Raw genomic sequence first — 24,650 nt, forward strand, 5'->3', positions numbered from 1 at the left:
AATAGCTAAACATTCACTTAAGTCTCACTCAGGATTCCCATATGTAAAATCAGAAACTTGGCTGTTCTCCGATGACAAGGTCAAATCACTAAGTTCTAACACTTCAGCTGCGTCTATAAGCAGAGAGTAAATTGCTTTAGTTTGCTGTGGCTTGCCTATTTGGAAGGGTAGCACACATTAATTTTGCTACTTCTATGGCATTAAGACAGCCCCTGGAAAACTAGAGCTAATGAATTAGTCCATATTTCTGTGGTTCACCATAATTTTGAGGCACAGGATTATAATGGTATTTGAGAAAGACCCTTAGAAACTCTGCAAAACTGAAAAGGTCTCAGGGATCATTGAATTTAGTCTTTAATCAATCAAGCAGTATTCGCTGGATGACCTACGATGTGTCCAATTCCATCCATGCTCAGTACCATAGAGAATACTAGAGAAGTATAAAGAATGAACTTTGCCTTCAAGTAATAAATAATATGGGGAGGAGGTAAGACAAATGCACAGGAAATATTCAGGGAATAGCTTGGGTTCTAAATTGTATTATACAGGCTGTCAGCAACGACGGGGCTCAGAGAAGGTGTATCGCATAACATTGTTGACATCTGTTCACGTTTACCTGTCTCATTACGTTGACAGTTACCAGAGTGCAGGGACCTAGATATTTTCTACTTTGTTTGTCTTGTTGTCTAGGCAGAGCCTGGCTTGTGGAAGCCAACTTATAAATGTCCATTTAATAAGTGAATGGATGATCTCAATGGGAAGTGGACCTTGATCTTGGCCTTGAAGCCACAGGAATGTCTCAACCAGTGTTTCCCACTCCTGGGATGTCAAAAGAGTTTTGGTAAAACAAGGGTTCCATGGCCAAATGGATTTGGGAATTGCTGGGTTAGAAATAGCTCTCTTTAATCAGAGCTTTCCATATTCTAATATGCATTGGGTCTAGAAGGATGCACTGATTTGAGGTCAAATTTATTTGCTCATGGAAACATATTTTACCAAAGATTTGGTAACATGAATTTGACTTAAGATACCAAGAAATCCACATTGAAAATAGTCTAACCAAAGAAAAAAGCTTCTTGACTTGACTAATGCTTTGAAAACAGTACACTAGTGCTCATACAATTATGATTTGGGGATTTTCTAGAGAGAGTTAAAAGGAAGTCCTATCCTTCTAAGCCAGGCCTGTGTGCTAGAAAGACCAGGACAGTTTTTATGGCACCCTTAAGTCGCTTTCCTAAATGGCCTCTTTGTAGCTCTGGTTTAGAGAACCCTGCTTTGGCCTGTTGTTATGGCCTGAGCCTTGGAAGATGCACATTTTTAAAAAATTTGGATGAATCTTTTCTTAATATTCCCACTGGGCTTGTACTTTTATTTTTTTAATGTCTTTTGCCATGAACTGCTCAACTGGGCTTGATAACTTCCCAGCAGACTGCTGGCTGCAGAGCCCTGGATGACCTGGGACAGCGGCTGCTTGTTTTTCTGTAAATCTGCACTTGCTTTGACTTTGGTGGGTTTCCTTTATAGTTTCCCATCATGAGGGTCACTTAAAAGGTAAAAGCAAAATACCTATCCCATTGAGTTTCTTTATTAAAAACTCCTTTTTTAAATTTTACTATATCTTTCAAATGCACAGTTATTTTTTCTTTTCTGAGTAAACTTTGAAACAAGTCTTCCAGACCCAAAAGGGTTTTTATTAAAAGACAAAGAAGTTTAAAAATAATTGATTTCGAACTGGAGAGCTGAGTAACATTCTAATGCCATCAGGAGCAAATACAAGCAGACGGTGACACATTTTGTGAATTATTTCTATTTAAACATTTGAGCCTAAGGATACAGTTGAAGGCAGAGCTAAATCCATTTTTTTGCAAGTAGCTTTGATTTTAAGATAAATGTGTAAAATGATCCCTAGCACACTGTGTCATTTTCATCCCAACTTATGACCATGAATTTTGTACCTGGGCCCCTTGCAAAGGAGCTGGCTATAGCACAGCCTTGCCCTTGCTGGGACCTGGGGGCACGGGTCCTGAGGATGGCATCATAGAAAGACCCCACCCAGTCAGTCCATTACTGCAAGTCAATGGGTGTGTCTCCAAAGTCCAGGAACAAAGCTGTCAGATTTTGTAGAAGCGTGGCCGAATGAGACTGGAGCAAACACCTCGGTGTGTCTGACTCACCAAGGTTTGTCTAAGTGGTGCTGTGGTGGACACACAGCACACCGTCCCCTTCCAAGACAGGCCTGTGACCCTAGTGGCTTGGGTCTAATCAGCCCTCTGGTCACATCTACTTCTGATGCCGTCCCCAGAGCTTGGCTCTGCCTGCTCAGGCCTGACAGGAGGTTGCTCTGCTGTGACTGCTCCTTGTGTCCAGAGTTCTAGTGAAGCACTGGTACCATCTTTCAGAAAAATTAACAAACCCTTTGGGCACAATGTAGATGATATGAACTGGGCTTAAGTCACATAATTTATGGCAAGTGCTTGGCAATTGTTCAACTGAATTCGACAAACATGTAATGAGCACCTGGGCTGTGCAGGTGCACCTTGCTGGAAGTGCAGGGAATAGGGAGGACTCGATGGGCCTGGGTGGGGTAACAAGGGAAGTACACAAACAACTAACCTGAAACCGAATCAGAGTATGCTGTTGACTCACTTGTTTAGCAAATACACATTGAGCACCTACTCTGTGCTAGGAGCACTGTTCTGGACATATAGTAGTGAGCAGAGAGGGAAAGTTCTCCAGGGAGCTCAAATTCTAGTGGCTGTGGGTAGAAAACGAAGAACAAATAAGCAGCTAAAAGGCATTTGGTGATAAGTGCAGGGGAAAAACAGAGCCTGGTGAGGGTTTGAGAATTGCAAGCTGGGAAAGTGCTGGTTTGGGGAGGGAAGGCCTTTCGGATGAGGCGATGTTTAAAGGAAACCTGGGTGCAGCGTGGGAGAGAGCTATGCAGAAACACAACAAAGGCACTGAGGTGGGAGCACGCGTGGCAGGAAACACCCACCATGGCCCGGTGGCTGGACGGACGATCGTGGGGAGAGTGGCAGAGAGACCTGGGGCGCAACCAGAGCCAGCTCTTGTAGAACTTCATGGACCCAGGCAAGGGCTTTGGACTTTATTCTAAAGGAGAAAGGAAGCCATGGGAAGGCGTGGGCAGGCAAGTGACATGACTTGATGTCTTTCCAGGGGCGCCCTGCCTGAGCCTGTGCAATGGGGAGCAAGCACGGAGCAGGAGTGTTGGTAGATGGCTCTTTAATAACCTGGGTGAGAGGAGGCGAGGTCTGGGCTAGGGGGGCTGAGAGGGCATCGTGAGTGGGTATGTGAAGGAATGGGGCGGCTTGGGTTCCTTGACAGATGTAGCAAAGCCAGGAAGGGGAGACTCAAGGGCGGCTCCAAGGTTTCAGCATCCAGCCGGCTGCAGGTGGGACTTACTGAGATGGAGGACACTGGGGGAGAAGCAGCCAGAAGTTCAGGTTTGGACACCTTAAATTTGAGATCCTTAGACATACAAGTGGAGAGTTTGAATAGACAGTTAATATAGAAACTGGGAGTTAGGAGGAGAAGTCAAGGGCTAAAGATAAATTTTGGAAATTTATGCAGAAGGAGCCTAGAGAACGAGGTCACTGAGGTTTATTATGTGATTCAGTTTCTGACCTCTATTCTCCTGCAGAAGAAATGAAACAAGTCTCTTTTCTCTGAGACCCCCTAACTGCCTGCTGTGCCGTCCCCGGTAAGTGTCTGGAAGCTCCCTGAAAGCGGGGACTCTGTCTTGTTTAGCTCCTGCTCCCTTACACTGCCGAGCACGCACCTGTCACGGCAGAGGCCACAGACCACTGTTGTCTGGGTGAATTTCAAAAACCAACCAGCCAACCGACCGATTCACTCTAATAATGTCTTACCCAGATGACATCATTTTAACTTAGAAAATCTCAAAGGATGTCAATACCGCTGAGATTAAACTTTTATATCTTAGAGCAACTGAAATAGCTTATTACCTAGCTAGCATTTTAAGGTAAATTTTTCTCAAAGGATATTGCATATTTTTTAAAAAAAAAGGATTTCCCCATAAACTCAGGATTTATTTATGACAAGTGGAATATTATTTGGGGATCAAGTGTAACTACCCGAAACAAGTATGCAAAATTCCAGATATGCCATCCTGGTTTTTATTTCAATCCAGGGATAACGAATGTTAACATTTAGGGCACAGCCTTCTAGAATTTGCTTTAGTTATCTAGAAGGACTTTTTTTTTTTTTTTTTTTTAACCTAGGCCTGGCCCCTCGGGGTGTGTGATGGAGAAGGGAAGGCCTTTCTCCTGCCCAGCAGGTAAAAATGGAGTTTGGCCTGGCAGCAAGGAGATGGAGTCATGGCTCTTGTAATTTTCCAATGGGATGGCGCTTGCCTGGAGCCACCATCTGTTTGCAGGGCAGCTCTGAGTGCTGAGCATCTGATTTCAATAAGCCCGGAGAGCGGTTCCGTCCTACAGCACGTTAGCAGGGAGGCACAGCTGCTGTCCCCACGCCCCAGAAGCCCAACGCAAGTTGGTCTCGTGGCGCCATGGTCCAGCTTGACAACAGAAGACAGTGGTTGCTGTTGGAGCCTGTCCAGGCCCTGCAGAGGTCAGCTTTTGACCCAGAGCCTTCTGGAGCTTAGAGAGGCCAGGCTGGTTTTGTTCTTTATGATTAGTTGTGTTGTCTCAATTAGAAAAAAGAAATCTATGAGGTCTGGATGCAGAATTCTCAAGTCTGGAATTCCGCCCACATATGGAAAACAAGACTCACTCAGGGAAACAATGCCACTGTGTTCGTCACCCACGGACTTGGGGATAAGCTGCGCTTTATCCGAGCGCTCTTCACCTGGGACTGATAAGGAGCTATCGCCGAGCTGAGTCGCAGGCAGGCCCCAGCCAGGAGGCTGTGGCAGCAAGTGGTGCCCACTGTCTAGCTGGAAGCACATCCCTGCGGCTGGCAGGAGTCCCGCATTCACTGCGATGTTTGGATACTTATCAGCAATAAGATGTTTTATTTAACAATATTTAGACAATGAACACAAGAACAGAAACAAGTTAATTATTTCAGTGTTAATAAGGAAAACATCTCTCATCTCCAGACCACATGCATTTATCTCAGTGGAGTAAATGAACAGCCCTGTGCTGGCTCTGGGAGACCCTGTTAAATGGGCAGCACTGGCCTTCACCTTGCCCTCCTCCAAAGACTGCCCCTCCCCTGGCCCCCACGGTGGGTGCACGCCTTCCCTCACCTCTGGGCTTCCCGTCCTCTCTCAAGGCCTCCCTCCCACGCCCTTGGGGGCTTCCCAGGGTCGTGCTGCAGCTGGGCCACCCGGAGCCCTTGTGCGAAATAGCGGAACGTACCCTTTTCGCAGGCAGGTAGATTCAGCTCTGTGCCAGGGGGACGGTGTGGTGCGCAGAGCCCTGACTCATCCCCTCGGCTGGATGCCACACAGGCTACAACCTGCACAGCCACCTCGGAGACTGCCCACAGGCCCCCTACTGATGACTGGACAGGGCTGACCTGTGGACCCCCTCGCTGACGCACAGCGCCCAGGCCCCCACCTCCCAGTCACCGCACAGTGCCAGAGGGTCCTCGGGTACCTGGGGCTCCGAGGCAGTGTCAGGAAAGGGACGGGGAGGGTGGAGCTTCTCTGCAGGGCAGCCGAGGCCCGTCTTTCCATCCACCCATCTTTCGTCTGCATTGCTGTGGGTGGCTCACCCTGTCTCTCCCCACACCTGTGATCTCCAGCCGCCCTCTTCCCTTTGTCTCCCCCACACTCTAAACACACAGCACCCAGCACCTGCAGGCAGCAACCACTCCAGCATCAGCGCCTCCCAGCACCCTGGCAGCCCACCTGCTGGCCTCTGGCCTCCTGAACATGCCTCCTTCAGGGAGCCTTTCTCCCTGAGCTCAACACCAGCCCTCTGAGTGCAGCTTGATCATCTGAGAAGTGAACCCAAGTCTAGGTGTTAGAACCTGGCAATGCCACCCTCATCACTCTTGGGTTTGCTTTTGAGGGAAGCCTCCTGGACGCTCACTGTCACCCTAGAGTGGTGCCATGGGCAGAGAATGCTGGAGAGCCTCACAGGACCCCTTAAATCAGTCCCTGCATGTTCATGTCTGGTTCTCACTGAGAAACCTGGCAGGGAGACTTACTAGTGTCACCCACCTTTCAAATCTAGTAAGTGCTTGAGCTTCCATAGCCCAGGGGTGCCTTCCCCAGCCAGGACAGCCAGTCTTTTTTGTTGTTGTTAATCTTCACCTGAGGATATTTTTTCCATTGATTTTTAGATAGAGCGGAAGGGAGGGAGGGAGAGTAGAGAGAGAGAGAGAAAGAGAGAGAAACGTGGATGTGAGAGAGACACATCCAGTGGTTGCCTCCCAAATGCACCCTGACCAGGGCCAGGGATCAAACCTGCAACCCAGGTTCATGCCCTTGACCGGGAATCGAACCCAATGACCCCTTTGGTGTGCGGGCTGACACTCTAACCACTGAGCCACACCAGCTAGAGCAGGACAGCTTGTCTGGACCAGTGATAGTCCCTGGCTCCTGTCAGGAATAATTCTGTTGATCTAGAGAGCTCAGCTTCTTTTCCCAACCAGACCCCGTGGCTGGTCGGTTCCTTCAAGACTCTCCATCTCACGGCCCCATCTGCCTGCCTCATGGGGACCCTGCACCACTGTCCACAGTCACTGTTTTCCCCCCATATTCTGTGCGCACACACACACACACACACACACACACACGGGTGCACACACGCCCTGGAAACAAAGGTGCTTCCACTGCAAAACCCTCTCCCTGGGATGTCCAGCCATCCTTGCTTCCTGCCAGTTGTGGTAAGAACTCAAAACTTATTTTTGTGTTGGGCAAATCTCTTCAGAGAATCAGGGTTCAGTGGGAGTGCAGGTCAGTGGAACACATTGTTTTTAAACTTGATGAAATCACATATGTTGTGAGCTCTGGCCTCCACTCACCTGGTGTTTCCTGAGCCTAGAAACAGACCGGGGAAAACAGCAGTGGTGCCATCTCCTAATCTGGTGCCCTCGGCTGGGCTGCCAGCCCTGGTGCTCGTGCCCCGAGCAGCCGAGTTATATTAAGGGAGGAACAATGTCAGCCTGGCAGCCTCAGCCAGGCCCCGAATTCCTGAGGGGTCAGAGCCCGCCTTGAGATCGCCGGCCGAGTGTCTCCGATGGCGCTGGGCAGGCGTGGGCGGTTGATAAATATCGTTGGATGGCAAGGGGTGACGGGGGCCGCAAGAAAGGGCTCTTTCTTAGTTGCTTGCTACTAACTTGCCGGGATGTCCTGGGTCCCAGGAGAAGCCAGATGGCCCAGGGTCTGAAATAAACAGCCCCAGGGCCCAAGGCCCTTGCTGACAGTGCCTTTCTGGGAATAGGTTCTTGATCGAGTTTCTGCAGGAAACTCGGCGTTTGGCTTCCAGGGCGGGATCTGGGAGGCCCACAGCTAGGAGGCAGGTGGAACCCATGTGGCCTGTGCAGCGCTGGAAAATGACGCCAGAGGCGGGGGGCGGCTAGGCCCGATGTGTAGCGTCACTGCTCTCTGAGGTGCAGGGACTCCCGCCATGGCCAATTTCAGGCTACCAGTGTGATCTCACTGAGTGTGGAGCTGGGAAGAGAAGTTCCGAACGGAGCAGGCGTGAGCCCGGATGAGCGGCTCCAGCACCTCCCCGTCTGAAACTTTGTCCGGGGTGAGAAAGGAGGGTTTCCCTTCATCTTTGGAGCATCTCGCCTTCTCCTGTCTCCCTTTCAGATCTCAAATGAACCATACCTTCCTCCAGGAAGCCTTCCCTGCCTGTCTAATACAAGCTCTGGAACAGCATGTGGCTCTCTCACTTATGACACTGAACAGAGCGGAGACTTGCCCTTCCTTTGTGTGGTTCTTGGTCACTGCCTGCCTGACCGGTCTGTAAGCCCCAGGAGGGGGCAGCTATATGGTTTTTGTCCACCTGTATTAATGGTGCCTAGCGTAGCTCCTGGCACAAAGTGGGTGCTCGATAAATAACTGGTGAGAGAAAGAGTGAGCTTTCAGGCAGATCTCACTTTGGCTGTAAGAATGGGTTCTAATGAACAATTTTGGTGGGAACGAAAGGTCCTCCGTTTCTATATTTGCTTAGAGACACACAGGCAGAAACAGCTTCAGAACTGTTATAAGTTTGGAAGCTTTGATCATAAATGAGACAACCCTACAATTTCCTTCTCCCTGAGTCCAGCCAAGCCGGAGGGCTCTTGTCTCTGGCATTTCTTTTAAATCCCAGTCCAGTGCTTTTTGGCCAGGCCAATGGCAAAAGCTAAGTTCTGGGCCCCTTTCCCTTTTGCTGGTTGCTGAGTAAATTCATCAGAGACCGTGGCTTGTCTTCTTCTGTGACCATCCAGGAATGAGAGGAGAGAGCCAGGCAGGACTACCTCCAGGCCCCTGGTTGGAAAGGAAAGGCGCTGTCCCCTGACTGTGCATAGCATGACATTGCGTTTATATGTGACAAAGCCATGTGGAGGCAGCAAGGAGAGGACCCCAGGCATCTGTGGGAGTGATTTTTAGCTGCCTGTAAATGCCCTGTGATGGGAACAGACCCTGAGGTGGGGGACAGCTGTCCCAGCCTCAATTCCAGAACAGTGCTCAGGAGCCCAGCTTGGACCTGTGTAGAAGCTTGACCTGCGTGAGGAGTCATAGACGAACTAGCATGGGGAAGACAGGTTGTGGCAACGACAGTAACGGTGAGAACATTAAACGTTTTGAGGCTTATGTGCCTGGTGCAATGTTAACCATTTTATAAGCATTGTTATATTTAATCATCGCAGCCACCTTATTATTACCCCCAATTTACAGGTGGCTTCACTGAGGCTTATCCCACAAATGAGTGGTAAATCACAGAGATAACATGACATTGAACTTGTGCCTTCCTTGTCTAGATTTCCTCCCAGTGTCTCAAACCCCATTTCCCTTTCCTTTCACTTTACAAAGACCTGAAGCCCCCAAATATTCCCATGAAGCACTGACTGTTTGAAATTTTACTCCAAGGCTTTATTAATACAGTCAGAATAGCTGCCATTTGTTGAACAACTTTTATGTGCCAAGTACTGTGCTGTTATATATATTTTCTCATTTAACCACTGCTTTATTAGGATGTATTATTACTCTTCCAATTTTATAGTTCAGGAAACTGAGACTCAGGGGGAGTTTACATAATGTATTTAAAGTCACACAGTAGGAAGGAGGGCCCAAAGCCAGCCTTTTACTCTGTTGCCTGTGAGTGGTCCACTGCCTTCTGACCGAATCCCAGGGCTGCTAAGAGCATTTGCCCCTGGGGTAAGCAGCAGCCTGGTTCCTTACCAGCTATGCGGCGCTTATGAATGAAGGGACAGCGTCACTGACTGATGGAGTAGAAGTTTGAAAGGACCAAACCTCTGTATACCAAGAAGAGGGCGTAATGATCATAGTGGGCCCCTGTGACAAGTTGGCAGACAGGTTTTGTGACCAAAACGTCAAAGGGGCATGTCAGCAGCTATCTGCGGAGGCAGGGAAGGGAGGGTCAGCTAGGGGTGTTTTCTGACGTCCAAGGCTGTGTGACAGCCTCATCACCTTAGCCCCAGGAGGCACACGGGGCCCGGGCAGCTATGAGAGGACGTCTGCAGGAAAAGCCGTAGTTCTGTGGGCTGAGTCAGGGCTAAATTAAACATTAGGGTAATCCACCACATCTGAATTTCATCGCCATTATATCATTCTTCGGGCCTTGTAAATGTTTACAATGATATTTTTGGTAGGCTGGAGTAAGCCTACATCTGAGGTGTATTACTTTCAACTTACATTCATAGACTAATAAAGTGAGGTACTGGCCAGCTCGTCTCCTACAGTCATATCCGCAGAAGAATCCAGGCAGCAGAACGAACCAAGGCTATGAGTAAGTTGCTGAGGTGGCCCTGAGGGCACAGGCCCTAAAATAACTATACTGTGTGACTTGTAGGACATGTAGGGGTGGCCAGACCTGTGCATCTGGGACCAGGCATTCCCTTCTCAAGGGAGACCCCATGACCTGCGTACCCTGGAAATCGGAGGCCTTGGAAGAACGATGCAGGGTCTGCCTCCCTCCCCACCCCTCTCCCTCAAGAACGGGGCGTCAACACCCTCCCTGTGAGGGCGCACTGGGGGCTGACCGGGGATGGAGTGTACCCACTCATCACCCGGCATGTGCTAAACACGAACTATACATTGTCACAAGTGGCATGGCAAGAATTACTTCTATCAATTGAAACAAAGGACCAATGTTTGACCCTGGATCAGAGTGTTTGGAATCAACTCTCCTGGAACCATGATTTTCCTGATTATCTCACATAGATCCAACTCCGTATAGGTCAGTATGTCTATTCAGGACACTCTCTGCCTGGCTGCGTGAGAGATTTGGTTTTACCCCTGACTGGCCTTCGAGTGCCCCTGATCCACACTAATCTTGTGTGGATCCCAGCCCCTTCACTCACTCCTGGAAAACTGACGGCGGAAGACTCCCCAGTTCCTTCCCCAGAAACTTGCAACACAATCCATGGCGGGCCTCCTCCAGGAAGCCTTCCCCAAAATGCTGCATCCCACTAATCTCTCTTCCTGACCTCTGTAGTTCCAATGTCTGCGCCATACTTCACCAATGTTTCACTTGTTCAGCAAACACTCATCGAGCTCCCACTATGTGATGAAGCACTTAATGAACACAAAAGCTCCTGCCCTCATTCTTAACACAAGAAAACAAATAACAGAATGAAGTACTATGCAATAAATAAAGTTGGGTAAGGGAACAGAGTCTACTGGTGGCAGGGTTTGGTGGGGGTGGGGACAGACATTTTAAATTAGGGTGTCACCTGAGTAGACTTAAATGGTGAACAAAAGCTAACCAGGTGAAGAAAACCTGTGGGGTGTAGTATCCTAAGCAGAGGAAACAGCATGTGCAAAGGCCCTGAGATAGTCACAGGTTAGTGTGTTGAAGACTTAGTCAGAAGGCCCGCGTGGCTGCCACAGAGCAGGCAGGTGTGGTGCAGAATGCTGGAGAATCAGAGCCAGGTCATGTGGCAGCGGGTCTTCTCTGCTTGCCCCCTGCTGACATTCGTGCCAGGTAATTCTCTGGGGGGTGTGGTGGGGAGGGGGTCTGCCCTGTGCATTGTAGAATGTTTAGCTGCACCCCTGGACTCCACTCACTAGATGCCAGTATCGCCCCTCTTCTCCCCCGCACACACATACACTTGTGACAATTAAAAATGTCTCCAGCTATTGCCAAAATGTCCCCTGGGGGGAAAATTCACTCTCAGTTAAGAACCACTGAAATAAGGCCCTGACAAGAATATGGATTTTATTCTATGTGCAATGGAAAGCTGCTGGAGGGTTGCTAGCTGGGAAATGAAGTGACATGATTTACATTTTTAAAGAGAACTCTGGCTGCTGTTGGGTTAAAAGCTGTAAAGGAACAAGAATGGAGGCAAAGAGACCCGCGAGGAGGCTCCTATAGTTGTCGAGTGAGAGGTGAGAGTGGTTTGGGCTGAGAACAGTAGTGGGATGGTGAGAAGAGAGTGGGTTCAGAGTTTCCTTTGGAGCCAGAGAACTTGCTGGTGAGGTGGATATGAGAGGTGATGCGGCAGGCGGAAGGATGCTTTCTAGATCTGGGGTCCCAACAAGTGTGGGGGTAGTGATGTCATCAAGACTGAAATAAGACTTGAAGAGTAGTTTGGGGGTCAAAATTTCACATTTGAGATGTCCACTAAATATCCAAGTGGCCATGGATGGACATGTAGAAGTCGTAGCTCATATTTAATGCCTGGGGAGCAGGAGATAATCTAGGGAAGGAGTGATACAGAAAAGGAAGGATTCTGGACTTGGTCCCGGACACTCCAATATTTTGAGGTGAGGAGAAGCAGCAGTCAGCAAAGGAGGCAGAGGAAGGCCAGTGACAAAGAAAGGACATTAGGAGAGTTTCATGCCTCCAAGGCATCCTGGCCGTATAACTCCATCTGCCTTAGACTCTTAGATCCTCAGCCAGATCTCCATGCAATTGGGGAGCTCCTCAGGCATTCGTTTGTGTCCAACATTAACGACCACTTCAAAACCAGGTCCTAAACAGCCAAGACTTCACAGAAGTCACCTTGTTTAATCCTGACACTAAGAAGTGCTATTAGTCCCACTTTATAGCTGAGGAAACTGAAAGAGCCATAGTACCTCACCCCCAATCACTCCTGGGCCTGGCACCCCGGAGAGTCTGAGTCCACTTTCATACTTTTCCCACGGTGCCCTTGGCCTCTGCCTCGCAGGGGCCCGCTCAGTGCCAGGCACAGGCCTGTATGGGATGGGCCAGCAGGAGCGTGGATTGCTTGTGTAGCACAAGTGACTGTCAAGGTCCCTCGGTCACCAAGGGCACAGCCGGCACTGGCACCTGGAGTCTGACACTCCTTGTCTGGGGCTCTCACATCTTACCTCTTACCTGAGCCAAGCCATTTCCCTAGCTGGCAACCATAGTCAATGCAACAGCCCACCTAGGAGGCAGGGGTGATAATATTATTCTTATGTTACAGATTAAGAAAGAAGCTCAGAGAGGTTCTGTGACTTGCCTACATTGCACAGCTAGGAGAAGCCTGAGCCAGGAATAAATCCCTGCTTTCCTGAATTGCAGTGTTCCTGCACTAAAATAAATAACCCATACCCGACTTAACCGTTTTTTCTTCCTTTCTTATAACTTTCCCAATCCATAAAACAAATCAGCTTCAGACAGGTCTGTGGAATTTTTCCAGCCACAAGTATTGCCAGCCCCAGTTCTGTCCATAATCATTTAAGAAGCTGAAACGACTAGAGGTGAACATTTAAAATTTAAGATTAGTTTTCTGTCGTCTTTTGCTTAGTCATAAAGGTGCTTTAAAAAGAACCTTTGAAACATATCTGCTGCTTTATTAAGTCTTCCGCTCACTGGCACGCCCTGCTCCTTTTCAGAAACGCTCAGAGCAGCGGTGCTCAAAGCCCCACCCCAAGTACTCTTTCCTTTCCAAGCTCCAGAGGTGCCGACACATGGCCACGAAATCTGGGGTCAGGATGTGGTGTGTGGCCCCCTCGAAAGGAAAACGAAAACATGTCTAAGGGCTCACACCTTCCCCACCGAAGGACAGACACAACGCCCTTGCACGCCCGTGCCTGGCCGTGCGTCATGTCCAGACACAACTGATTCCCCTTGTCACTGTGCGTCTCGGACAGGGTGGAAATACGCTTTCCTTTTTTCCTTTTGGGCACAGAAAAAGTAGATAGGTCGGTATTTGCTTTTTCCTTAAAAAAACAACAAAAACAAAGAAACCCAGGTGCGACCGTGATGCATTCAGACGGCCTCTTGCCACTTTGCTTTCGGTCCACGCAGGGTCAAGGCAGTCGGCCTGCTTGGAGGGGAAGGGCCTGGGTCTGATGTGACAAGTGTCTGCCTCCTGCCATAAATATTGAAAATGCGCAACTGGCCTGGTGACATTAATTTTACTGGGAACAGTGGTGGAGAGGAGTAAAGGACACTCGGAGATGAAAATGATACTAGAAGCAAACCCATTTTCTGCCCTTCGGCCCCACTGCCTGGCCGCCTCAGATAGAGATGTCAGCTGCCCAGAAGGGAGCGTTAAATCCGTGGTCTGGACTGGAATTCAGCGTTTGAGGAGATGTCACTGATAATCCTCTTTGAGTCTCGGTGGTGAGCATGGGGCCCGGTGGGAGGGCGTTTTACCGGCAGAGAGTTGGAATGAGCCCCAGGGGAGCAGGGAAATAAGAGGGGAAAAGGTGACGCTTCCTTGTTAAAAGAGAGGCAGGCAGTTTGTCATTGCTGATCTGTCTTCAGGGCCACATTAGCCAGGCTCTCAAGAAAATTGGGACATGTCACCTTCGTGGCCCCTTCTTGGTGTGGGTCACTCTTTCACACACCCTCCCCTCGGAAGGGGAGGTCTGGGGCCAGTGACAGATTGCGGCTGGGTTGAGGGCTGGAGTTAGGATTAGGGTTTGGTTTCCCTGAAGGTGTCATCTCTGGTGTCCACACTAGGAGCCTAGAAGCTGTTTGTTTGAGGGGAGAAACTTAACCCCCCGGCACTGGGGCAGGCCGGAGCCCCCCTCATGAGAAAATGTTAGGCTCTCTGCTCTGGGCAGGGACTTCTTAAGGATTTGACAATGTCAACACTTTAATGGTATCTTAGCCCTGCAGTCCTTATAAAAATATACTGAGGGGAAAGGATGTGATTTGTGGGAATAGAAGCTCCTTCCAGAGCGACTGCACCCACACGGGGACCAAAGCAGCGATCCCAGTCACAGGCCAGGAAGCCAGTGGTGCCTCTCTGCCATTCCCAGTGGCGAGACAAGGATGTCTTGTGTCCCTTGGACAATTAGTCTCCACACCAGCCCTGTGAGGGGTCATCAGCCTCACCTCCCACAGGAGGACACTGATGCTTAGAGAGCTCGCTCCCCAGGACCATGCAACCAGGAACCACAGAGCTGGCACTTAACCCCACGTGTGCCTGGCTTCAGGGATGTGCCTTTCTCTAAATCATCCTGTGATCTATGCCAGCAGCATTTTAAACCATGACTCACAGTGAAAAATACATTTCCATCACGATCCAGTTTGCACATGTATATGTGTAACAAATATACAACTAAAACAAGTTTCACGAATACTTTCCCTTGTTACATGCAATGCCCATTCAGTTTTTTAAATTGTACTCTACTCTCTTTCATTTAGAGAGGGAGGGAGGGAGGGAGAGAGAGAGAGAGAGACCAGTAAATTGATTCCACATCTCCATAATGGGTCTTGATGTGTACTTTGAAAAACATTTTCCTTTCCTCTAGTCTGTGGCAGTTGGTTTGAAGTGTTTTCAACTCCCTGCTTGATCCTGTTGGATGCTGGGGAACATCTTTGCTTCTGAGGCATGCTGCTAATTGTGCTCTCTGGACCATCCCTCTGGTTAGGGGCCATCATTAATCAAATATTTCAGAAATTACAAATATCTGACAGTGCCGTTCGCTTGGAAAAGAGTCAGTCCAGGAAACCATCCAGAAAACATAATCGCTGATCTCAGGCACTGACGAGTAATATTTCAGGCGGTTGATGCATGCTTTCGCACAAGCAACTATTTTCTCTGTTTCCAGGACCTAAAGGTCTCATCTGTTCTGATGGGGCAACGCACAGTCACCATCTAACAATAAATGCCCCAGGAAAAGAAAAACACAGCCAAGAATGGGTCGTCTTTCTCAATTTTGGGCGGGCATACCCAGGTTCTGAAGTCAGATTGCTTTTCAGGCGGGTGTGTGTGTCTCTGCCCTGGTTTCGGTTTTGGGGGTCGATTTTGTTTCGACAGCAAGGGGCAGCCACAGGGTTGGCTGAATCAGGTGTAGGTCATGGAAAGTGAGGTCCAGATCAGGTGGCTCAGCACGAGTCAGGCCCGATGAGCCACGGCCTCGGTGACTTCACTCCGAGCAATGTGCACGCTAATTGAGAAAACATGTTCCTGTGATGGCCTCATGCAAAAATCCAGAGTTACGAATTCTTTTTTTTATTCCTAAGAATTCCTTGAATATTTGCCGTGCGTGTCTATACAGCCTCCCGAAGTACTTTTCCTTCTTACCGAGGAGAGTTGCGTTTTTCTGTTATGGCCCAGGTCAGGTTTGTAAAAGGGTGGGATCCTACAAGTGGGCACAGGGACACAGGCCTTGGGGGGCAGAAGGGAGAGGGCAGGAGAGGAGAAAAATCACCTATACCTTCTGTGCTCTTCCTGGGGCAAAAGAAAGACTTACTGGGCACTTGCTCCATCCCGGTTCTCTCCACTCACCCTCATCACCGTCCTCCGAGATTGACCTTATGATTCCCTTTCACAGATGAGGAAACTGCGGCTTAGAGGGGTTAAGGAATGTGGTCATAGAACCGATAAAAATCTGTCTGATTTTGTGCGGGGCTGCTTCTATTAAATCTACTCGCCTGTAGGACATCACCTCCTCCAGGAAGCCTTCCTGGAGTGCACCTCATCATTTAGACCTATCCCTTCTCTGAGGTCTTATAGCCACAAAGTTAGCACCTCTTCAGCTTGCTCCCCTAATATTGCTCTCAACTGCTCCAAGTCTAGACTAGAATGTAAAAATGCCTGCTGACAGGTTTTGTTTGCTCTGCACGAATGTTTTGAAAGTGAAGAAACTATATATTCGACCTCAAAGTTTTTACTTTTCTTGAAAAGTTAGAAGATTTGGCCACATTGGATCTGTACTCTTGCAAAGCAAAGGGGCCACATGGCCTGTCCCCTTTCGATGGGGCATACCCTTTGTAGTTTGCCACAGACCCCACCAGCCTGTGGCCTTACCTCACTCACATGATCTGATGAGCCCCTAACGCTATTTTAATTTTGGCTCCTGAGCAAGCTCCTTGGCAGGATCATGATTTATATTTATCATGATTCCCCTGGTTAACAAATTAATAAAAATGCTAATTGGGAGAAGGAAAATTGATCCAGTGGCCTGATAGCTGGTGGACCTCTCTCCCCAGTGGGGCAGGGGGGCTGTCCCCCCCTTTAACCACAGGTTATATGCAATTCAGCCAGTTGTTCAGCCCTTGACCTTGGTATGGGAGAGCACAAAGGCCCTGCTGTTGTAGAAAGATCACAGCCTCATTTTTCCTTCTCTTGTAAATTTGATAAGACACCAAAACCCCTGAAGACACCAGTTGTTGGAGGAGGAGTTGTTATGCGGGGTAAGGCACCAGAGCACTCTGAAAGCTGCCAGTACAAATGGCCATCCTCAAGAAATGCCTTATTTAGAGAGCGTTGCGTAACATTTCTGAAGTACGAGTCTGAGGAGAAGCTGGCTCAGAAAGAAAATTACAGGAGACTATCCATGAGTTTCCCTTTACCCAGATATTACGAGGCAAAGAAAATTCAGAAGACGAAGAGTTTGGTTAAAACTCTATCAAAATGAGAATGTTAATCATGGGAGGTCAAAGTAGAGACACGAAAAAATGCAGAGACGATACTGTCTGACCTGAAGCGAAAAGGCATCGAGAAAGGCCCCCCTCAGATCAGTCCAGCCCAGAGGGCACGAGTCCGTGGAGTCCCTACTGTGCGCCAGGCCCAGGCAAGGAGCTCGGGTCCGTGGAGTCCCTACTGTGCGCCAGGCCCGGGCAAGGAGCTCGGGTCCGTGGAGTCCCTACTGTGCGCCAGCCCTGGCTGCTGCCCCGCCTACATCATTCCACCCACCGTGCACCGCAGCCCCACGGGGGTGGAACCACTGCTCTCTCTTTTCCAGAAGAGGACCCGGGTACGGGAGATGCCCTCCTGCACCTCTGCTCCCCTGGCACTCGCCTTCCTCTCTGCTTTCCTGGTCCAGCGTCCTTTACGCAGCGAGAGCCAGCATGACTGCCCCCCCTTCCAAATCAGTCCCAAGGGGGCCTGTCTCCCCTGGCATCTCCCGCACTCGACACAAGGCTGTGGGACCCCAAGGTGTTCACCTCCAAGCCAAGTCTGCGCAGGTCCTAACGGGATGGCATTTCACCAGACTGGGCAAGCGCGACAGGCGAGTCACTGTAACCACACCTCGGCTCCACGGTGACGAGGGGCTGAGACAGGACTCCCCGCACTCCAGCCGGGGCTGAGCGCGCATGGCTTCCACCCGGTGGTCCTCCCTGGGCTCCTGCGAACAGCGTGCAGCAAGCAGGCAGGTGCCGCGAACCGCCGACCCCGGCTCCTGGCCCGAGAGCCAAACGAAAATGGCAAATCAGCCCCTTTGTCCCAAAGAGCAAATACTCTGTGGTTCCTGGGCAAGTGTCCAGTCGCAGTGGGTTGCCACCGCCCTCCACGTGGCGTGGCTTCTGTGTGAGCTTGGGGTGTTCCTTCCCACTGACTTCAGAGCCCGATCCTCTCCACCTGCAGAAGCCACCACAGGCGGTGCCAGAACATCTCCATCTGCTTAGCCTGGTGGCGAATTTTCAGGGCAACCCTCACTGTCTGGCTCTGACTAATACCGCTGCTAATAAAGAGATTTTCCGCCAGTGAAAGGGGTTGGCCAAATTCTTGGGCAAGTCCCCGGACAGGCTGAAGTGTGAGATCAGTCTCCACTCCGCTGGAGGCTCCTTAGGCCTCCCAGGCCTTTCCTTCCTTCATTAGAAGCCACCCCACGCTCCGTCAGCCCTGCCACTTCAGTCGCTTTCTCTCCTGCTCCTTGGGGGTGAGCAGCAAGTGGGTTGCCTGTAACAGCCTCCAAAGATGCTCCTTTGAGCCCTCTGCACTATCAACCACCAAATGCCTCTTATGTTTGCCCTCCAGTGAGAGCTTGGGCCAAAAGCGAGGATCACATGAGCTGTTCTCCTTGAGAAAAGACCCAGGGCTACAGGCAGTGTCCCCAGGGTAGCATTGCTAGCCCGCTTGTTTCACCCACATGCCACATCGCTGGTGCCCACTGATTCTCACCGCTGGGCACAGCTGTACTAATTTCACCCCAACATGTACCCGTGTGGTATTAAGTGCCGTCGGTGCTGGGGAGGGTTCTGCTTTCTTGTTCTCTCATTTGGGGAAGGGCCCTCCTGGTGACACAGTACAGTAAGTTTAGTGAAGGAGGGAAGGGTCTCCTCCCAGTGCTCCGGAGCCGGGGCAAGCAGTCTGCCTGTATTTTTAATGGCATATGGCATAGACCGAGGCCACCATGCTCGAATACCCCCATCCCCCCCCCCACTCTTTCTGGTTTTGTTTTCATGCGGGTCAGTCATTTGTAGTTACACGCCATTGACAAAAGGCAGAGGGTGACGCCTGGTGGGACCACAGCACTGACGTTCCCGCCAATGGCTTTCTGGAGCCTGAAATGCTGCTTCTTGGAAGATCGAGCCCAGGGTTGGGCTTCTGAAGTCCCAACTTAATGATTAAATAGATGCCCAACATTAGGGCCTGGAAGAAAGGGCCTCATGGGTAATTTCCAAGGAAGTTCTCAACTGGGAGCAACACTGTCCTTTTACTAAGCACTTAACTATATATGGCATGGCAGGGAGGGGTAGTCTTTGGTTGCCACCCTGACTCCTGGCATTTAGCAGATAAGGTAGAGATGCTAAACTTCTTGCATTAGGTAAATAGGTCATACTTACCCAGGAGTTGTCCCCAACTGCCAATAGCCCCATTGAGAAACACTAATCATTCAATGCACTGGTCCTACAGAGTGGGAAATTGAAGCCTGAGAAGTTTAGTGACTTGCTCAAGGTCACAAAGCTACTTTTCCTCCTGTCTCAGAACTCAGGAAACTACAACAGGAAGTTAACCAAAACACAGGAGAAAAACATCAACAGGTCACCTCAGTGCTTCAATCTGAGTCCTACTGTGTCATAGTGTGAGACCAATAGCCTGGAGAGGCTCCTCAAAAACACAGAAAGTAGCCCATAGGAAAATAATGTAAACATCACGAAGCATGAGAAACTCTTCTTTATTGTATGCTTTCTCATTGCTCTGGTCTTGGCCAAACTTTGTGGCTGCAGGGCTACCCTCCGTGGTTCAAATAGTGACAATCCTTGTGCATGTCCAACCAAAAGGCCAGTGACACCAACGCCTTAGTTTCTCCAGCTGCATTTCTGCCTCAGGGCCATCTCAGTTTTATTGCTATTTGGAGTTAGGATGTTAACTGTTTCTCTACTGTCAGGAAGCAAGGTTCCTGGGAATGGGTTGGGAAAGGGTCTTCCATCTCCATTTATTGGCTTGGTGCCTCTACTGTAGGCTGTTCTGTAACGCTGGTCCGCTACACAGTTGGTTTCTTATACCAGCTAAGCCTGTAAGCTGGTGGTTTAGCTGACGGTTTGTAAGATCACAGATGCCAGTCACAGAAAAACAAACCCTTCGGGAACATGGGTTGGTTGCTCAGAGATGACCAGACATTTTAAGTGACTCCCCAGCAAGCCTTCCACTGCCTCCTGAGAGCAGAAAGTGTTTACTGCCAGCAAGTCTCTAAGACTTACCTGCTTGGGGCCCTGAAATCCCTACAAGGTCTTTTTGGGGAGAAGATAAATGGCCGGGCTTCTGGTCCCTGGTGTGGCACTGATGTCTGCTTGGGTGACTGCTCCATGCCCAGTCGGGAAGAGCAGGCGCCCTGTCTCCTTGGTAGTTTCTCTGTGGCTCAGTGTAGCTGCACTGCAATGGGCACTCCACCAATGTGCAGCAGCGGCGCTACTTGCATTCAGCAGTGAAGCTGTGCGACTTTCTCATCAGGTTCATCTCAGTAATGGTGAGAAACTTCCCTGGGGCTGCAGCCCTGCCCTGCCCTGCCCTCCCTGCTGGCTTCGGCAGCTGGGTCCCCTTCCTGGCACGGCACAGATATCTCCATGCGAGAGAAGCCGGAGAAACGGAGTGTGAAGCTTCATCACCTCCTCCCTCTGGTTCTCAGCGTGGGAGATGCAGGTGGGCAATGGGAGAAGGTGAGACCCTCACTCCTCGAGAAAGGCCAAGGGCACAATACTGGACGACTGCCCTGAGTGGACCCAATTTCCCAGTTCTGCAGTGGGGCTGGGCTGCTTTAGGGCTAAGACGGCTGCCCAGGGAAGGTTGGTACCAGCAGCTGGTTCTAAAATCCTCTCAGTTACTCCTACAGTTCTTTCAAACACATGTCCCCATGTCCCAGAGACCTTGGTGGTGCCTCTTAACAATTTTCCCTTCAAGGCTGCCCTTTTTATTTATAAAAATATTGGGGAAAGCATAGGGAAGGGGTTTGATAGAATATGATGTTAGTCCCACCCCCTCCCAAGGACCCAAGTGTGAGGAACATTCATTTCTTCTGTGTGTCCACATGAGCAGGGCCAGTCTCAGCCCCCAGACCACTCTCACTGCCCTCGCTCCGAGCCTTGGGAACACTGCCCGTCATGGATCGACACTGGGGTTGCACAGGCTGACATATGACTTATTCCACAGAGGAGACCCATCCAGACCTAAAGTAGCCTTTCTAGACTTTCTTCTGTGGCTCTGCAGAGGGAGAAAGTTTCAGACATTCAGTAGGAAACTGTAAACACTGCACAAGAAATATTCATCTCCAGCAGACTTAACTGACAGCTTCAAGAGTTTGAAGACCCTGGAGATAAGTTCCTGGTGGGCCCTCCAGCAGGATTCTGACTTTGCAGAATGCAGCTGGCTGCACATGTGGGGGAGGAGGGGCTGGCACTGGCAGTGGGTGCGCCTACGGGATGGAGCCAGGACAATTAATCAAGTGCCTTTTCTCCAGGATGACAGACAGGGCAGAGACACCCAGGAGAGCACTATTTTGGTTTCCAGCTGGGAACTGCTCTCAGTTTTTCTTAATACCCACAGCACCCAAAAGGCTTTGCTGTAATACACTTTAATGCATGAAAACACCCATAAATTATCGTTCATACTGTTACAACTTCCAACCTGGAACAACTTGGAAAAACCAGCCTAGCAAGCAGGCTCTTTTTTAATCTTTCGATCCGCAAGAGAAAGTTCAAGCAGAAAACACCTTCCATGAGAATTTCAGAGATGTCTGTTGTTGCTGTTGTTGAGAGAATGGGGAAAGTTGTAATCAAACAGAGCGAAGCCTCTGGTTCGTGTTGGCTTAAAGATGCCGCTTTCTGCCCCCCGGGTCCCCGCTCCCCTCAGTCTTTGCTGCTTGGACACAAGGCTCTGCCTGCCCCATCCCTCCATGCCAGCTTCGCTCACACCTGGCCGCAGACAGCTAGCTGGAGGGGAGGCATGTGACCCAAAAAGCCCGGTGGAGCCTTGGCGACCTCGGTCCAGCACCGCTCGATGGAGGTCCCTCGGCGCCAGGCTTCCCCCATCAAGCTCCAGGGGCCCTCACCCAGGAATCCCAGCCCCCCAGCGACGCGCATGAGAGCCCGAAGACCCCTGCTCCATTCCCGGCGCCAGGTCCGGGCGCCCGGCCCCTCTGGTCCCCTTACCTGGGGCAGCGCGGCGCTTTCCAGCCTCGGCGCACGGCCCCGCCCGCGCGCTCCGGCGCCACCGCCGCTCCTCTGGTCCCCGCGCTGCCCCCGCGCATCCCGGTCGCCACCCCGCGCTCATTCGCGCTCCCTCACTTGCGCGCTGTCCACTTCTAGCCCTCGAGTCCCTGACACGGCCAGGCGGCTACTGCAGGCGCCAGGGGAGCCTCCCGCGCTTCGGGCCACTGGGAGACCGCGAACTCCGCGACCGGCGAGACCGCTGCTCCCCACGACTTGCCCTCCCTCCCGCCGAGGCTCCCGTGCTCCAGCGCCCCTGGGGACACTCCTCTAAGGAGCCTCGGGCGTGCCGGGAGGTCCGGTGAAGCTGGGATCACGCACTGTCTCCCCGGGAGCCCAGCCCCGCCGCCCCCCTCGCCCCCCGCCCGCGCCCCGGCGCTGCGCCCCTCTCCAGGGTCGGCCCCTCTCGGGGCTCGCTCCGGGCCCCGGACTCACCCTGCGCTGCGCTCGCTCCGGTTCCCGGCGCTCTCTGCCGAGCGGGAGCTCCGACCAGCTTTTACATTCACTGGCTTCTGAAGTCTTAGCCCCTCCTCCCAGACTCCTCCTCGCTCCAAATCCGCCCGCACTCCATCCCTCCCCAGCCCGAGCCCCGCACCTGTTTGGGCTCGGCTGCGGCCGGCTGGAGGTGGGCTTGGGGACTAGCGCTCAGTGCCTCCCTGCAGGGTGGCTCAGCTCAGCCAGGGGAGGGTGCAGACCCCAGAGGTCAAATGGAAGCGCGCGAGGGTCGAAGGGGCCGCGCACGCCAAGCACTGGAAGGGATTTCCTGGGGCACTAGGCAGGGGTGCTGGCCAGGGGTGGTCGGTGGGCTAACCGGCTGCGGGTATGGGGTTCCCCGGGGCTCCCCACGCCCCACCTGACTTTGCCTGCCGCCGGCATCTGGGGGTCCGCCTGGTGTTTACCCTTCATGCCTTAGGCTTGACTGCTCTTTGCCGTCTGGAGAGAAAAGCCAAGGGGCTTTTGGCCTGGGACACCTCCGGTCACCCTGGAAGAAGCGAGCACCCAGAGGAGCCTGGTAAAATGCAGGTGGTGGTGCTCCTCCCACAGCAGGGAGGGCGGCGGGTGGGAGAAGCAGAAGCAGCTAGAAGGCCGCTGGGCAGGGGCGAGTCCCGTGTGGGGACCAGGGACAGAGGACTTCAGCATGGGAATCCAGACTCAGGGCCTCAGCTTAAGTTCTGGAAGTTCTGGGGTTCCTGGCCCCTCTGAAACTATGGGCAAATTTATATACTTGTGTGCAGTGCATGCATTTTTCTGGTAGAGGGTCTACAGCTTTTATCAGCTTTGCAAGGGGTCTGTGACTCTAAACTGACCAGCCAGCCAGCCAGCCTTCTGCTCTACCCCAGGCCCAGACTTTAAGTGAGGTGGGATCTCCTGGCTGGCAGGCCAACGTTTCTTGGGTTCCATGGATTCAGAGGCCGGCAGGGGAGCTTGCCTGGCCAACCGCCTGCCCTGTCCCACCCCAGCCCCACACTAGCAAGTCAGAAATATCCCTAAGTCAGATTTTTCACCAATGTGCATCATTAATTTTAATAGTGTTCTGGGGGATTCGCAGGTCTTTCAGAATTCACACCCCACTTTCTCCGGTATTAAATTCAGTCATATGTCTTCACTTCTTCCCTGGCAGCCTGTGTGCTGAACTCCCGATGCACAGGGGAGAAAGGGGTGTGGGGAGAGAGACAGAGAGAGGGAGAGGCACTGAGTCTCGTCCTTGGTGAAACCATGCCGGCACAACTGAGGTGAAGGTCACCCTCGGGTACCTGGATTTAGGGAGGCATAGGGGTTCTTGTTGCAAGTCCAAGGGTGGCCCTTTTCCCCCTGTGGAAGGCACTTGAGCAAGGTGAGGCTCTTCACAGGCACTTTTGACTCCTTGACACAGATTGGTCTGAGGTGTCCCTGTCTTTCTAGTCCCACCTTTGCCCCATACCTAAGTTCGTCCCATCTGTGCATGTCCTGAGAAGGATGAGGTGGGAAGAAAGCCCCAGGATTGGAAGTCAGCTTTAGCTTGGCGCGCTTGTGGTTTTTCTTTCATGTGGTGTACAAGAGGGAAATGCAAAAATGATGTAAGCACAATATAAGCCTGGATGCCCCCCCCTCAAATTCTTGATCATGTTCTAATGGCACATGTTGGTTTAATAAGAGCTCCTTTCCATCTGTGACTAGCTCTGTTTCTGTCCCTGAATTTTAAGGAACTTGAATAAAAACATGTAAATAAGAATATGTAGGCAACAAACAAATACTTCAGAAATTAATTATGAGAGCCTACTATGTGCCAGGCACTGCGAGATGGCTGAGGCACGAGTTCTCAGAGCTCATGTTCTAGTGGGAGCTGATTTTTAGGCCCTGGCCATGTTTATTAGAGTCTCCCCTGGTCCTAGCACAGGACCTGGTACACAGTAGGTGCTCAGTAAATGCTTATTGAATCCAACAGTGGGTCAGAACCACTTGTGGCTGTCAGACAGCCCATCCACACTGGATTGGTTTCCAGCTGGTTCCAGATCAGGCCTGCCTTGGTACAGAGTCCACAGCCAGGTGCCTCTTCTCTGGCCTCTTCCACTTTCATGAAGGGTCCACGCAAAAATGTCCTTCTCCTGGGTCATTGAGAGAAGGACCTTAAAGCTTGGACCAGTGACAGTTACAGGATTGAGAAACAGCTGAGAGGGCAGCAGGCAGAAGGAATGGTGCAGA

General features: G+C 51.0%; 1 protein-coding gene across 1 annotated transcript in view; it reads right to left on the reverse strand.

Moving 5' to 3' along the window:
• Positions 1 to 22,477, reverse strand: part of NGF (nerve growth factor) — a 46,866-nt gene extending 24,389 nt beyond the window's left edge. Inside the window, exon 1 of the mRNA XM_081121460.1 lies at positions 22,404 to 22,477. The gene's annotated coding sequence lies outside the window, so the exon portion shown is untranslated. The remainder of the gene's footprint in view (positions 1 to 22,403) is intronic.
• Between the last annotated feature and the right edge of the window lie 2,173 nt (positions 22,478 to 24,650).

Source organism: Miniopterus schreibersii (genome assembly GCF_964146895.1).
Source record: "Miniopterus schreibersii genome assembly, chromosome: 19".
Classification (NCBI taxonomy): domain Eukaryota; kingdom Metazoa; phylum Chordata; class Mammalia; order Chiroptera; family Miniopteridae; genus Miniopterus; species Miniopterus schreibersii.